Below are 14,759 nucleotides of genomic sequence, written 5' to 3'. Positions count from 1 at the left end.
CCTGATTTGTTTTTTGGAGATAGAACTAAGTTTCTAAGTTTCAAAAATAATTGTAAGCTATTTCTGGCCTTGGAACCTCATTCTTCTGGTAATCCTATTCAACAGGTTTTGATTATTATTTCTTTTTTGCGCGGCGACCCTCAAGACTGGGCATTTTCTTTTGCGCCAGGAGACCCTGCATTGAGTAGTGTCGATGCGTTTTTCCTGGCGCTCGGATTGCTGTACGATGTGCCTAATTCAGTGGATCAAGCTGAGAAAAATTTGCTGGCTTTGTGCCAGGGTCAGGATGATATAGAAGTATATTGTCAGAAATTTAGGAAATGGTCAGTACTCACTCAGTGGAATGAATCTGCGCTGGCAGCTTTGTTCAGAAAGGGTCTCTCTGAGGCTCTTAAGGATGTCATGGTGGGATTTCCTATGCCTGCTGGTTTGAATGAGTCTTTGTCTTTGGCCATTCAGATCGGTCGACGCTTGCGCGAGCGTAAATCTGTGCACCATTTGGCGGTACTGCCTGAGGTTAAACCTGAGCCTATGCAGTGCGATAGGACTATGACTAGAGTTGAACGGCAGGAATACAGACGTCTGAATGGTCTGTGTTTCTACTGTGGTGATTCCACTCATGCTATTTCTGATTGTCCTAAGCGCACTAAGCGGTCCGCTAGGTCTGCCGTCATTGGTACTGTACAGTCCAAATTCCTTCTGTCCATTACCTTGATATGCTCTTTGTCGTCGTTTTCTGTCATGGCGTTTGTGGATTCGGGCGCTGCCCTGAATCTGATGGATTTGGATTATGCTAAACGTTGTGGGTTTTTCTTGGAGCCTTTGCGGTGTCCTATTCCATTGAGACATAAAATTGGCCATTTTTATGCGCTAAAAGCTCTCATTTTTCATATTTTCAGTGCAGTAATGCAGTTCAAATTTTGTGTTTTCAAGTTTGCATGTTTTGGCGCTGCAGTGTGCTGCCCTATTTACTTAAATATATACGAGTTGGCGACTCTGGGTTCAGCACCTGTTCACACTGTGTCTATGTTTGGATGTGCAGATCAGGTTTTTTGAAATGTATTCTCTAGCCTTCTGATCGTGCACTCCCCGCCTCCTAGCTTCAGGTGTTTTAATTATAATAGGTCCAATACCCCTCCACAGTGAGAGAGAATTTGAGTCCAAGGAGAGGTTTCACATGTACCCATTCAGATGGAGACGTTTATTCTCAGAGAGGTAGGTCAAGCGTAGGGCCTCGTATAAGAGAGATGCCTTATCGTGGCTACGAGGTACACATAAAATTGGCCATTTTTATGCGCTAAAAGCTCTCATTTTTCATATTTTCAGTGCAGTAATGCAGTTCAAATTTTGTGTTTTCAAGTTTGCATGTTTTGGCGCTGCAGTGTGCTGCCCTATTTACTTAAATATATACGAGTTGGCGACTCTGGGTTCAGCACCTGTTCACACTGTGTCTATGTTTGGATGTGCAGATCAGGTTTTTTGAAATGTATTCTCTAGCCTTCTGATCGTGCACTCCCCGCCTCCTAGCTTCAGGTGTTTTAATTATAATAGGTCCAATACCCCTCCACAGTGAGAGAGAATTTGAGTCCAAGGAGAGGTTTCACATGTACCCATTCAGATGGAGACGTTTATTCTCAGAGAGGTAGGTCAAGCGTAGGGCCTCGTATAAGAGAGATGCCTTATCGTGGCTACGAGGTACACATAAAATTGGCCATTTTTATGCGCTAAAAGCTCTCATTTTTCATATTTTCAGTGCAGTAATGCAGTTCAAATTTTGTGTTTTCAAGTTTGCATGTTTTGGCGCTGCAGTGTGCTGCCCTATTTACTTAAATATATACGAGTTGGCGACTCTGGGTTCAGCACCTGTTCACACTGTGTCTATGTTTGGATGTGCAGATCAGGTTTTTTGAAATGTATTCTCTAGCCTTCTGATCGTGCACTCCCCGCCTCCTAGCTTCAGGTGTTTTAATTATAATAGGTCCAATACCCCTCCACAGTGAGAGAGAATTTGAGTCCAAGGAGAGGTTTCACATGTACCCATTCAGATGGAGACGTTTATTCTCAGAGAGGTAGGTCAAGCGTAGGGCCTCGTATAAGAGAGATGCCTTATCGTGGCTACGAGGTACACATAAAATTGGCCATTTTTATGCGCTAAAAGCTCTCATTTTTCATATTTTCAGTGCAGTAATGCAGTTCAAATTTTGTGTTTTCAAGTTTGCATGTTTTGGCGCTGCAGTGTGCTGCCCTATTTACTTAAATATATACGAGTTGGCGACTCTGGGTTCAGCACCTGTTCACACTGTGTCTATGTTTGGATGTGCAGATCAGGTTTTTTGAAATGTATTCTCTAGCCTTCTGATCGTGCACTCCCCGCCTCCTAGCTTCAGGTGTTTTAATTATAATAGGTCCAATACCCCTCCACAGTGAGAGAGAATTTGAGTCCAAGGAGAGGTTTCACATGTACCCATTCAGATGGAGACGTTTATTCTCAGAGAGGTAGGTCAAGCGTAGGGCCTCGTATAAGAGAGATGCCTTATCGTGGCTACGAGGTACACATAAAATTGGCCATTTTTATGCGCTAAAAGCTCTCATTTTTCATATTTTCAGTGCAGTAATGCAGTTCAAATTTTGTGTTTTCAAGTTTGCATGTTTTGGCGCTGCAGTGTGCTGCCCTATTTACTTAAATATATACGAGTTGGCGACTCTGGGTTCAGCACCTGTTCACACTGTGTCTATGTTTGGATGTGCAGATCAGGTTTTTTGAAATGTATTCTCTAGCCTTCTGATCGTGCACTCCCCGCCTCCTAGCTTCAGGTGTTTTAATTATAATAGGTCCAATACCCCTCCACAGTGAGAGAGAATTTGAGTCCAAGGAGAGGTTTCACATGTACCCATTCAGATGGAGACGTTTATTCTCAGAGAGGTAGGTCAAGCGTAGGGCCTCGTATAAGAGAGATGCCTTATCGTGGCTACGAGGTACACATAAAATTGGCCATTTTTATGCGCTAAAAGCTCTCATTTTTCATATTTTCAGTGCAGTAATGCAGTTCAAATTTTGTGTTTTCAAGTTTGCATGTTTTGGCGCTGCAGTGTGCTGCCCTATTTACTTAAATATATACGAGTTGGCGACTCTGGGTTCAGCACCTGTTCACACTGTGTCTATGTTTGGATGTGCAGATCAGGTTTTTTGAAATGTATTCTCTAGCCTTCTGATCGTGCACTCCCCGCCTCCTAGCTTCAGGTGTTTTAATTATAATAGGTCCAATACCCCTCCACAGTGAGAGAGAATTTGAGTCCAAGGAGAGGTTTCACATGTACCCATTCAGATGGAGACGTTTATTCTCAGAGAGGTAGGTCAAGCGTAGGGCCTCGTATAAGAGAGATGCCTTATCGTGGCTACGAGGTACACATAAAATTGGCCATTTTTATGCGCTAAAAGCTCTCATTTTTCATATTTTCAGTGCAGTAATGCAGTTCAAATTTTGTGTTTTCAAGTTTGCATGTTTTGGCGCTGCAGTGTGCTGCCCTATTTACTTAAATATATACGAGTTGGCGACTCTGGGTTCAGCACCTGTTCACACTGTGTCTATGTTTGGATGTGCAGATCAGGTTTTTTGAAATGTATTCTCTAGCCTTCTGATCGTGCACTCCCCGCCTCCTAGCTTCAGGTGTTTTAATTATAATAGGTCCAATACCCCTCCACAGTGAGAGAGAATTTGAGTCCAAGGAGAGGTTTCACATGTACCCATTCAGATGGAGACGTTTATTCTCAGAGAGGTAGGTCAAGCGTAGGGCCTCGTATAAGAGAGATGCCTTATCGTGGCTACAAGGTACACATAAAATTGGCCATTTTTATGCGCTAAAAGCTCTCATTTTTCATATTTTCAGTGCAGTAATGCAGTTCAAATTTTGTGTTTTCAAGTTTGCATGTTTTGGCGCTGCAGTGTGCTGCCCTATTTACTTAAATATATACGAGTTGGCGACTCTGGGTTCAGCACCTGTTCACACTGTGTCTATGTTTGGATGTGCAGATCAGGTTTTTTGAAATGTATTCTCTAGCCTTCTGATCGTGCACTCCCCGCCTCCTAGCTTCAGGTGTTTTAATTATAATAGGTCTAATACCCCTCCACAGTGAGAGAGAATTTGAGTCCAAGGAGAGGTTTCACATGTACCCATTCAGATGGAGACGTTTATTCTCAGAGAGGTAGGTCAAGCGTAGGGCCTCGTATAAGAGAGATGCCTTATCGTGGCTACGAGGTACACATAAAATTGGCCATTTTTATGCGCTAAAAGCTCTCATTTTTCATATTTTCAGTGCAGTAATGCAGTTCAAATTTTGTGTTTTCAAGTTTGCATGTTTTGGCGCTGCAGTGTGCTGCCCTATTTACTTAAATATATACGAGTTGGCGACTCTGGGTTCAGCACCTGTTCACACTGTGTCTATGTTTGGATGTGCAGATCAGGTTTTTTGAAATGTATTCTCTAGCCTTCTGATCGTGCACTCCCCGCCTCCTAGCTTCAGGTGTTTTAATTATAATAGGTCCAATACCCCTCCACAGTGAGAGAGAATTTGAGTCCAAGGAGAGGTTTCACATGTACCCATTCAGATGGAGACGTTTATTCTCAGAGAGGTAGGTCAAGCGTAGGGCCTCGTATAAGAGAGATGCCTTATCGTGGCTACGAGGTACACATAAAATTGGCCATTTTTATGCGCTAAAAGCTCTCATTTTTCATATTTTCAGTGCAGTAATGCAGTTCAAATTTTGTGTTTTCAAGTTTGCATGTTTTGGCGCTGCAGTGTGCTGCCCTATTTACTTAAATATATACGAGTTGGCGACTCTGGGTTCAGCACCTGTTCACACTGTGTCTATGTTTGGATGTGCAGATCAGGTTTTTTGAAATCTATTCCATTGAGAGGAATTGATGCTACACCTTTGGCCAAGAATAAACCTCAATACTGGGCCCAGCTGACCATGTGCATGGCTCCTGCACATCAGGAAGTTATTCGCTTTCTGGTGTTGCATAATCTGCATGATGTGGTCGTGTTGGGGTTGCCATGGCTACAAACCCATAATCCAGTATTGGATTGGAATTCCATCTCGGTATCCAGCTGGGGTTGTCAGGGGGTACATGGTGATGTTCCATTTTTGTCGATTTCGTCATCCACCCCTTCTGAGGTCCCAGAGTTCTTGTCTGATTATCAGGATGTATTTGAAGAGCCCAAGTCCGATGCTCTACCTCCGCATAGGGATTGTGATTGTGCTATCAATTTGATTCCTGGTAGTAAATTCCCTAAAGGTCGATTATTTAATTTATCCGTGCCCGAACACGCCGCTATGCGCAGTTATGTGAAGGAATCCCTGGAGAAGGGACATATTCGCCCATCGTCATCACCACTGGGAGCAGGGTTCTTCTTTGTAGCCAAGAAGGATGGTTCGCTGAGACCGTGTATTGATTACCGCCTTCTTAATAAGATCACTGTTAAATTTCAGTATCCCTTGCCATTGTTATCTGACTTGTTTGCTCGGATTAAGGGGGCTAGTTGGTTCACTAAGATAGATCTTCGTGGTGCGTATAATCTGGTGAGAATCAGGCAAGGAGATGAATGGAAAACTGCATTCAATACGCCCGAGGGTCATTTTGAGTATCTAGTGATGCCGTTCGGACTTGCCAATGCTCCATCTGTGTTTCAGTCTTTTATGCATGACATCTTCCGTGAGTATCTGGATAAATTCCTGATTGTTTACTTGGATGACATTTTGATCTTCTCAGATGATTGGGAGTCTCATGTGAAGCAGGTCAGAATGGTTTTTCAGATCCTGCGTGCTAACTCTTTGTTTGTGAAGGGATCAAAGTGTCTCTTCGGTGTGCAGAAAGTTTCATTTTTGGGGTTCATCTTTACCCCTTCTACTATCGAGATGGATCCAGTTAAGGTCCAAGCCATCCAGGATTGGATTCAGCCGACATCTCTGAAAAGTCTGCAAAAGTTCCTGGGCTTTGCTAATTTTTATCGTCGCTTCATCTGTAATTTTTCTAGCATTGCCAAACCATTGACCGATTTGACCAAGAAGGGTGCTGATTTGGTTAATTGGTCTTCTGCTGCTGTGGAAGCTTTTCAGGAGTTGAAGCGTCGTTTTTGTTCTGCCCCTGTGTTGTGTCAGCCAGATGTTTCTCTTCCGTTCCAGGTCGAGGTTGATGCTTCTGAGATTGGAGCAGGGGCGGTTTTGTCACAGAGAGGTTCTGATTGCTCAGTGATGAAACCATGTGCTTTCTTTTCCAGGAAGTTTTCGCCCGCTGAGCGTAATTATGATGTGGGCAATCGAGAGTTGCTGGCCATGAAGTGGGCATTCGAGGAGTGGCGTCATTGGCTTGAAGGAGCTAAGCATCGCGTGGTGGTATTGACTGATCATAAGAACTTGACTTATCTCGAGTCTGCCAAGCGCTTGAATCCTAGACAGGCCCGTTGGTCGCTATTTTTTGCCCGCTTCGACTTTGTGATTTCGTACCTTCCGGGCTCTAAAAATGTGAAGGCGGATGCTCTGTCTAGGAGTTTTGTGCCCGACTCTCCGGGTTTATCTGAGCCAGCGGGTATCCTCAAGGAAGGAGTCATTGTGTCTGCCATCTCCCCTGATTTGCGGCGGGTGCTGCAAAAATTTCAGGCGAATAAACCTGATCGTTGTCCAGCAGAGAAACTGTTCGTCCCTGATAGGTGGACTAATAAACTTATCTCTGAACTTCATTGTTCGGTGTTGGCTGGTCATCCTGGAATCTTTGGTACCAGAGAGTTAGTGGCTAGATCCTTCTGGTGGCCATCTCTGTCACGGGATGTACGTACTTTTGTGCAGTCCTGTGGGATTTGTGCTAGGGCTAAGCCCTGCTGTTCTCGTGCCAGTGGGTTGCTTTTGCCCTTGCCGGTCCCAAAGAGGCCTTGGACACATATTTCGATGGATTTCATTTCTGACCTTCCCGTTTCTCAAAAGATGTCAGTCATTTGGGTGGTCTGTGATCGCTTTTCTAAAATGGTCCATCTGGTGCCCTTGGCTAAATTGCCTTCCTCCTCTGATTTGGTACCTTTGTTCTTTCAGCATGTGGTTCGGTTGCATGGCATTCCTGAGAATATTGTTTCTGACAGAGGTTCCCAGTTTGTTTCAAGGTTCTGGCGAGCCTTTTGTGGTAGGATGGGCATTGACCTATCCTTTTCCTCGGCTTTCCATCCTCAGACTAATGGCCAGACCGAACGAACCAATCAGACCTTGGAAACATATCTGAGATGTTTTGTTTCTGCAGACCAGGATGATTGGGTGTCCTTTTTGCCGTTGGCTGAGTTCGCCCTTAATAATCGGGCCAGCTCGGCTACCTTGGTTTCTCCATTTTTTTGCAATTCTGGGTTCCATCCTCGTTTCTCTTCAGGACAGGTTGAGTCTTCGGACTGTCCTGGTGTGGATTCTGTGGTGGATAGGTTGCAGCAGATCTGGACTCAGGTAGTGGACAATTTGATCTTGTCCCAGGAGAAAGCTCAACTTTTCGCTAATCGCAGACGCCGTGTGGGTCCCCGACTTCGTGTTGGGGATCTGGTTTGGTTATCTTCTCGTCATATTCCTATGAAGGTTTCCTCTCCTAAATTTAAACCTCGTTTTATTGGTCCGTATAGGATTTCTGAGGTTCTCAATCCTGTGTCTTTTCGTTTGACCCTCCCAGACTCCTTTACCATACATAATGTATTCCATAGGTCGTTGTTGCGGAGATACGTGGCACCTATGGTTCCATCTGTTGAGCCTCCTGCCCCGGTTTTGGTGGAGGGGGAATTGGAGTATATTGTGGAGAAGATTTTGGATTCTCGTGTTTCTAGACGGAAACTCCAGTATCTGGTTAAATGGAAGGGTTATGCTCAGGAAGATAATTCCTGGGTTTTTGCCTCTGATGTTCATGCTTCCGATCTTGTTCGTGCCTTTCATGCGGCTCATCCTAGTCGGCCTGGGGGCTCTGGTGAGGGTTTGGTGACCCCTCCTCAAGGGGGGGGTACTGTTGTGAATTCTGTGGCTGAATTCACTCCTGTGGTCACAAGTGGTACTGCAGCTTCTGAGCTTCCTCCCTCAGGTGTTCTGGTGAGCTCGTTAACTGCTTCATTACTTAACTCCGCCTGATGCTGCTATCCTTGCTCCTTGTCAATGTTTCAGTGTTGGATCTGAGCTTCTCCTGATTGTTCCTGTGACCTGCTGCTCTGTATAGCTAAGTGCTTTTTGTTTTTTTTTTGTTGCTTTTTTTCTGTCCAGCTTGTCTTTTGTTTTGCTGGAAGCTCTGAGACGCAAAGGGTGTACCGCCGTGCCGTTAGTTCGGCACGGTGGGTTTTTTTTGTCCCCTTTGCGTGGTTTTGCTTTAGGGTTTTTTGTAGACTGCAAAGTTCGCTTTACTATCCTCGCTCTGTCCTAGAATATCGGGCCCCACTTTGCTGAATCTATTTCATCCCTACGTTTTGTCTTTTCATCTTACTCACAGTCATTATATGTGGGGGGCTGCCTTTTCCTTTGTGGAATTTCTCTGGGGCAAGTCAGGCCTATTTTTCTATCTTCAGGCTAGCTAGTTTCTTAGGCTGTGCCGAGTTGCCTAGGTAGTTGTTAGGCGCAATCCACAGCCGCTTTTAGTTGTGTTTAGGATAGGATCAGGTGTGCAGTCTACAGAGTTTCCACGTCTCAGAGCTCGTTCTTGTATTTTTGGGTATTTGTCAGATCACTGTGTGCGCTCTGATCGCTAAGCACACTGTGTTTCTGGATTGCCTTCATAACACCTGTCATTAGCAAACATAACACTCATCCACACTGAAACGATTCTTTCTTCTGTGACTAACATGATTCTGCATGCCATATTTCACTTTGTCATTTAATGCCACTGAAATTCAGCTGCGTGCAGTGCTGATGCAGAGTTAAAAATCTAATTTTTTGTTGCTAATATTGTGCTCCTACAACACTATCTGAGCAACCTGACTTGGAAAAAAAGCGAGGTTGTGGTGGAAGGTGGATTAGGCTTGGTGTTAAAGGTGTATGTGGGGTAGGTGGTAATGTTAAAGAAAGCACTAGTGAACCAATCACGTCACGTCCTATACAAAGACAATTGACAACTTCTGTTATTGGACAGGCTTCTCCACTACCTTTCTTTGGCAGACGCACATTGGTACGCCTTGTTGATGAGGCCCAGAAAGAGCATGTGCTTGAGTGGATGGCAAGCACTGATTCAAATGGCCTCTCCTCCTCTACCACCACCTCAATATCAAACCCAGTACAATCCACAGAGTTGGCATCCAAATTAACCTTGCTTCCCCCTGCATCACAACTCTCCAACTACCCAACTGACTGTAGGGAACCACAGATGGGTGAATCTGCAGAGCTGTTCACACATTCTATGCCATGTGTAATAGAATTGTGCTCAAAATCTTCTAAGAGTCAAGAGGAGGAAATTATCTGCAGTACATTTTTAGCTTGGATTCGGGGAAGGAAGTAGAGTCTGAGCAGCATACTGACCTTCATCACCAGACTTTAACCCCCAGGGGGTAGCATGATCCTGATGAGACTCAGATATGTAAGGCTCACATGGACTGTACTGTGCTGTCAGGTCAGGAAGAGGAGGAGGGTAATTCTCAGGGAGAGGAATGTGATAACACAAAGAATGATGATAAGGTGGTAGATCCCAGTTGGTATGAACACAGAGGCATGCAGTTGAGTAGGTCATCGGAGGAAGTGGATGAGGAAGACGAAGAGGTTACATTGCACTGAACTGCACATACACATAGTGATGCAGCCACGATGAGCAATGCATCCTCAGCCACAACTGTGGCTGTGACCAGCAACGTTCACAAGCCTGCAGCTCACAAGGGCGGCAAAGGTTGTCTAGCCTGGACCTTTTTTGACACTCCAAAGTATGAGCCATCTCATGTTATCTACCAACGTTGCAAAAAAATGAGTAGAGGGAAATAGTGCATCTCTCTTACCATTCTAAGTATTGTGACGCAGGTCTCCAACTACAAAACTTTGGGCGCTTTACCCCTCACCAGTTAGGCTGAGAGAGAGCATGTCAGCTGTAACGGAAGTGGACATGATTGCTGTTTTTACATGATCTCAGAGATCTCAGAGCACACTACAACTTTATCAATCCACTGTAACATCTCTGCCTGCACACTGGGTGACTGGTGGCTGTGGGGGCAGGCAGAGAAGGTACTGCTCCACAAGTCTTGGAATTCCCAAGACTTGCAGGACAAACCTCTATATTTCACACTTCCTCCACTGCCTTTGCCTCCTTCACCTCCCATAGGGCCTCCGCCCGTGCCCTTAATCACTGCCTTAATGAGATATGCTTTCCAACAATGTAGAGCGAATCCCCACTACCTTTGTACTGCGCAGCCAGGACTCACCGCAATCAGGCAGTGTTAAAATTCATATGCAATTGGAGATCATAGTCATACAACTGAAGAGTTGTGGACATCTCCCCAGGCCGATTTTGAGCAATGGCTGTCACCACTGAACCTACACCCAGGGAAGGCTGTGCCTTATAACGGTGCAAATCTGGTGGTGGCCCTGTGCCCTGTGCCTTGTATAGCTAACGGTTTCAACCTGGTGGTACAGCATTCTCTCCACCATTATTCTTACCTGGGTGAGCTGCTGCTGAAAGCTCGGAGCTGTGTTCTCATTTCCGCCATTCGCACCCCTCAGGTCATCGACTTGCATCAATACAGAGGTCTTTGTCCATGCCAGTTAAAAGGTTGATATGCAATGTGCCAACACAGTGGATTTCCAGTCTGCACATGTTGCAACAACTGTGGCAGCAGCAACGAGCCCTGGCACAGTATGTCATGTCGTATAGCCTGGGCCAATGTAGTATGGACATGGCACATATCACATTTATGGAGTGGGCACAGATTAAGGACCTCTGCACACTTCTGCACAGTTTCAAAATGGCTACTAAGATGGTTTGTGCTGACGATGCCATCATCAACATCACTGTTCCGGTCATCTACATGCTGGAGCAGACTTTGAATAGACTGCGGAAGTAGGTGGTGTTCCCAGAGGAAGAAGAGGAAGCAGAGGAGGAAGGGTAAATATCTCAAAGTTCCAGAGTGTCATCACACAGGTGGATGCCAGGGGAGGGTGGATTACTGTGGTCGAGGGGGGCTGGTGATACCAGGCAAACTGTTAGTGAAGACGCAAGAGCTGAGGAACCAATACAGGGGCAAGAGGTGATGTTCGAGCAGCTGTCAGGATATGAAGAGGATAATCATCCTCTCTTTGCTGTTTATGATTGGTGGGAGAGGATGGAGGAAACAAGCATCAGTGTTACCCAGCCACCAATACAGCATGGGCTTGGACCTCATGGAAGAGCCTGACATATCAGTGCCTTTCTGCTGCACTATATACAACATGATCCTCTTATAGTTATGATTAGTGATCAGCGAGTGTACTCGTTGCTCTGGTTTCCCCAAGCACGCTTGGGTGCTCTCCGAGTATTTATCACTGCTCAGTAGTGTTGAGCATTCCGATACCGCAAGTATCTTTTATCGGCCGATATTTGCGGTATCAGAATTCCGATACCGAGTTCCGATATTTTTGTGATATCGGGAATCGATATCGGGATTAAGATTCATGTGTAAAATAAAGAATAAAAATAAAAAATATTGATATACTTACCCTCGGACGCGCCCTGGTTGTCACCGCTGCAACCGCCATGCTTCCCTTCCTAAGAATGAGCGCGTTAAGGACCTTCGATGACGTCGCGGCTTGTGATTGGTCGCGTGAGCGGTCACATGACGCTACCGCGACCAATCACAAGCCGCGATGTCTTCGAAGGTCCTTGACGCGCTCATTCTTAGGAAGGGAATCATGGCGGTTGCAGCGGTGACAACCAGGGCGCGTCCGAGGGTAAGTATATCAATATTTTTTATTTTTATTCTTTATTTTACACATGAATATGGATCCCAGGGCCTGAAGTAGAGTTTCCTCTCCTTCAGACCCTGGGAACCATAGAGGAATACCTTCCGATATTTGTGTCCCATTGACTTGTATTGGTATTGGATATCGGTATCGGCGATATCCGATATTTTTCGGATATCGGCCGATACCATCCGATACCGATACTTTCAAATATCGGACGGTATCGCTCAACACTACTGCTCGGAGATTAAGATTTCATCGCTTCAGCAGCATGATTTAGAGCTAATAGCCAGGTTGATTACATGTGGGGATTACCTAGCAACCAGGCAACCCCACATGTATTCAGCCTGGCTAATAGCTGTAAATCATTCAGCAGCCATAATGAAAACTAAATCTCCGAACACTAACAAATACTCAGAGCTCACCCGAGCATGCTCAGGAAAACCCGAGCAACGAGTACACTCGCTCATCACTAGTTTTGATTCAAATTAGTGCTGACTACTGGGTTGTCACTCTTTTAGATTCACATTATAAGAGTAAATGCTTCTCACCTGGAATAGGACCCGCGAATGCTGGAGTATCGAAACCCGATTTTACACAACCTTAAAAGAGGGTTTCCCCAAGACAACACTGAGGCACACAGTGTTAATCGCAGCTCTAAACTTTCAACCTCGGCACGTCAATTCATCAACACCAAAACATTAGCTGCAGTAGCAGCAGTAGTGTAAGTGGTAGAAGCAATTTCTGTGAGTCCTTGGACACATTTTTTGGGCTGGCTCGTGCACCAGTACAACAAAGTCCAAGTCTGAAATATGGTGAACGAATGGAGAGGATGATGCAGGAGTATCTAGAACTGAATTCAATACCACACGTTTCATCCGTTTTTTGCCGGATCCATCAAAAAAGCTGTTTCCGCTGGACGGAACACACATACAGAGGAATGTTTTTTCTGTCCGGCGAAAAAACGCACAGCGACGGATCCGGTGAAAAACGTGTGAAACTCTTTGGAAATAAATAAATAAATAAACCGAAAATGTGCATAATTTGAATGGGAACATGCATGAAAAAACGGATTCGTAGGCCGGATTCATCATTTCACATCTCAGTTTCATACGTTTTTCGCCGGATCCGTCGCTGTGCGTTTTTCGCCGGACGGAAAAAACATTCCTATTTATGTGTTTCCCATCTGGCGGAAACAGCTTTTTTGACGGATACTGCAAAAAACAGATGAAACGTGGGGCCATCAGGCGGGAAGGGGTTAAGTCAACAGCCAGTGATACTATCCTTATCCTTATGTTTCTCACAAAAGTAGTCTACGAAACTGATATTTGTGCCATCTGAGTGTGGATGACCATAAAAACAGGTTGAGCTGTTGCATGTGGTATCTGGGCTCACAGCACAGCAGGCCTACACCAATGCCTCACCCACCTCGTCTTAATTCGAAGTTCAATTCAAAGCTGCTAATGCTGGCCCAGACCCTGATACCTCATGCATGGCTGATTGCTGCCGTGCCATTCTAAAATTTGTACTGTAAGTGAATTGAGGTCAGTTTCCTGGTGTCTGCCCTTAATTTGATGTGTTTTGGCAGCTTTAGGGCCCGTTTGAAGGTGTTATGTATGCGTTCGTTTTTTTCCCTCCCATTGACTCCAATGATGCTCAGATATGTTCGCCGAATATTCGACTAATAAATCAGTGAATATTGCAAAATCGGTGATAGTAATACGAACTGAACATTGAAATATTTGCTAATCTCTTGCCCCAATATGACTCATTATCACTGTTGAGTAGTGTTGAGCATTCCGATACCGCAAGTATCGGGTATCGGCCGATACTTGCGGTATCGGAATTCCGATACCGAGATCCGATACTTTTGTGATATCGGGTATCGGTATCGGATCAATAGGGATGTGTAAAATAAAGAATTAAAATAAAAAATATTGATATGCTCACCTCTCCGGCGGCCCCTGGACATCACGCTGCTAACCGGCAGGCTTCTTTGTTTAAAATGCGCGCCTTTAGGACCTGCGAATGACGTCCCGGCTTCTGATTGGTCGCGTGCCGCCCATGTGACCGGCACGCGACCAATCAGAAGCCGTGACGTCATTCGCAGGTCCTCAATTCCTAGAATTAGGAGTTTAGTGAATGAGAATGACGTCGCGGCTTCTGATTGGTCGCGTGCCGCCCATGTGACCGGCACGCGACCAATCAGAAGCCGCGACGTCATTCTCATTCACAAAAACTCCTAATTCTAGGAATTGAGGGCCTGCGAATGACGTCACGGCTTCTGATTGGTCGCGTGTCGGTCACATGGGTGGCACGCGACCAATCAGAAGCTGGGACGTCATTCGCAGGTCCTAAAGGCGCGCATTTTAAACAAAGAAGCCTCCCGGTTAGCAGCGAGATGTCCAGGGGCTGCCGGAGAGGTGAGCATATCAATATTTTTTATTTTAATTCTTTATTTTACACATCCCTATGGATCCCAGGGCCTGAAGGAGAGTTTCCTCTCCTTCAGACCCTGGGAACCATGAGAATACCTTCCGATACTTGATGTCCCATTGACTTGTATTGGTATCGGATATCGGTATCGGCGATATCCGATATTTTTCGGGTATCGGCCGATACTATCCGATACCGATACTTTCAAGTATCGGACGGTATCGCTCAACACTACTGTTGAGGAGTAAACACAGACCAAAGGTAAACCAGATGACCATCAGTATAGTAAAGGCATGAGATTTGGAGGGTTAGTAGAAAATTATTTGTTTTAGTAAGGTTAGGTTGACATTGCATTAGTGGGTGTCCTCTAACGGAATCAGTTACATGGCGCAATTGGCGCAATTAACG

At 45.2% G+C, this 14,759-nt stretch overlaps 1 protein-coding gene across 1 annotated transcript in view; it reads right to left on the bottom strand.

The window, feature by feature from the left end:
• The window catches only part of DLC1 (DLC1 Rho GTPase activating protein), a 670,870-nt gene that overhangs the window by 379,982 nt on the left and 276,129 nt on the right, over positions 1-14,759 (bottom strand). The gene's annotated exons all lie outside the window — the stretch shown is intronic.

Source organism: Ranitomeya imitator, chromosome 1 (genome assembly GCF_032444005.1).
Source record: "Ranitomeya imitator isolate aRanImi1 chromosome 1, aRanImi1.pri, whole genome shotgun sequence".
NCBI lineage: Eukaryota > Metazoa > Chordata > Amphibia > Anura > Dendrobatidae > Ranitomeya > Ranitomeya imitator.
Note: the sequence above shows the minus strand (reverse complement) of the source record. Positions and strands in the feature narration are given on the sequence as shown.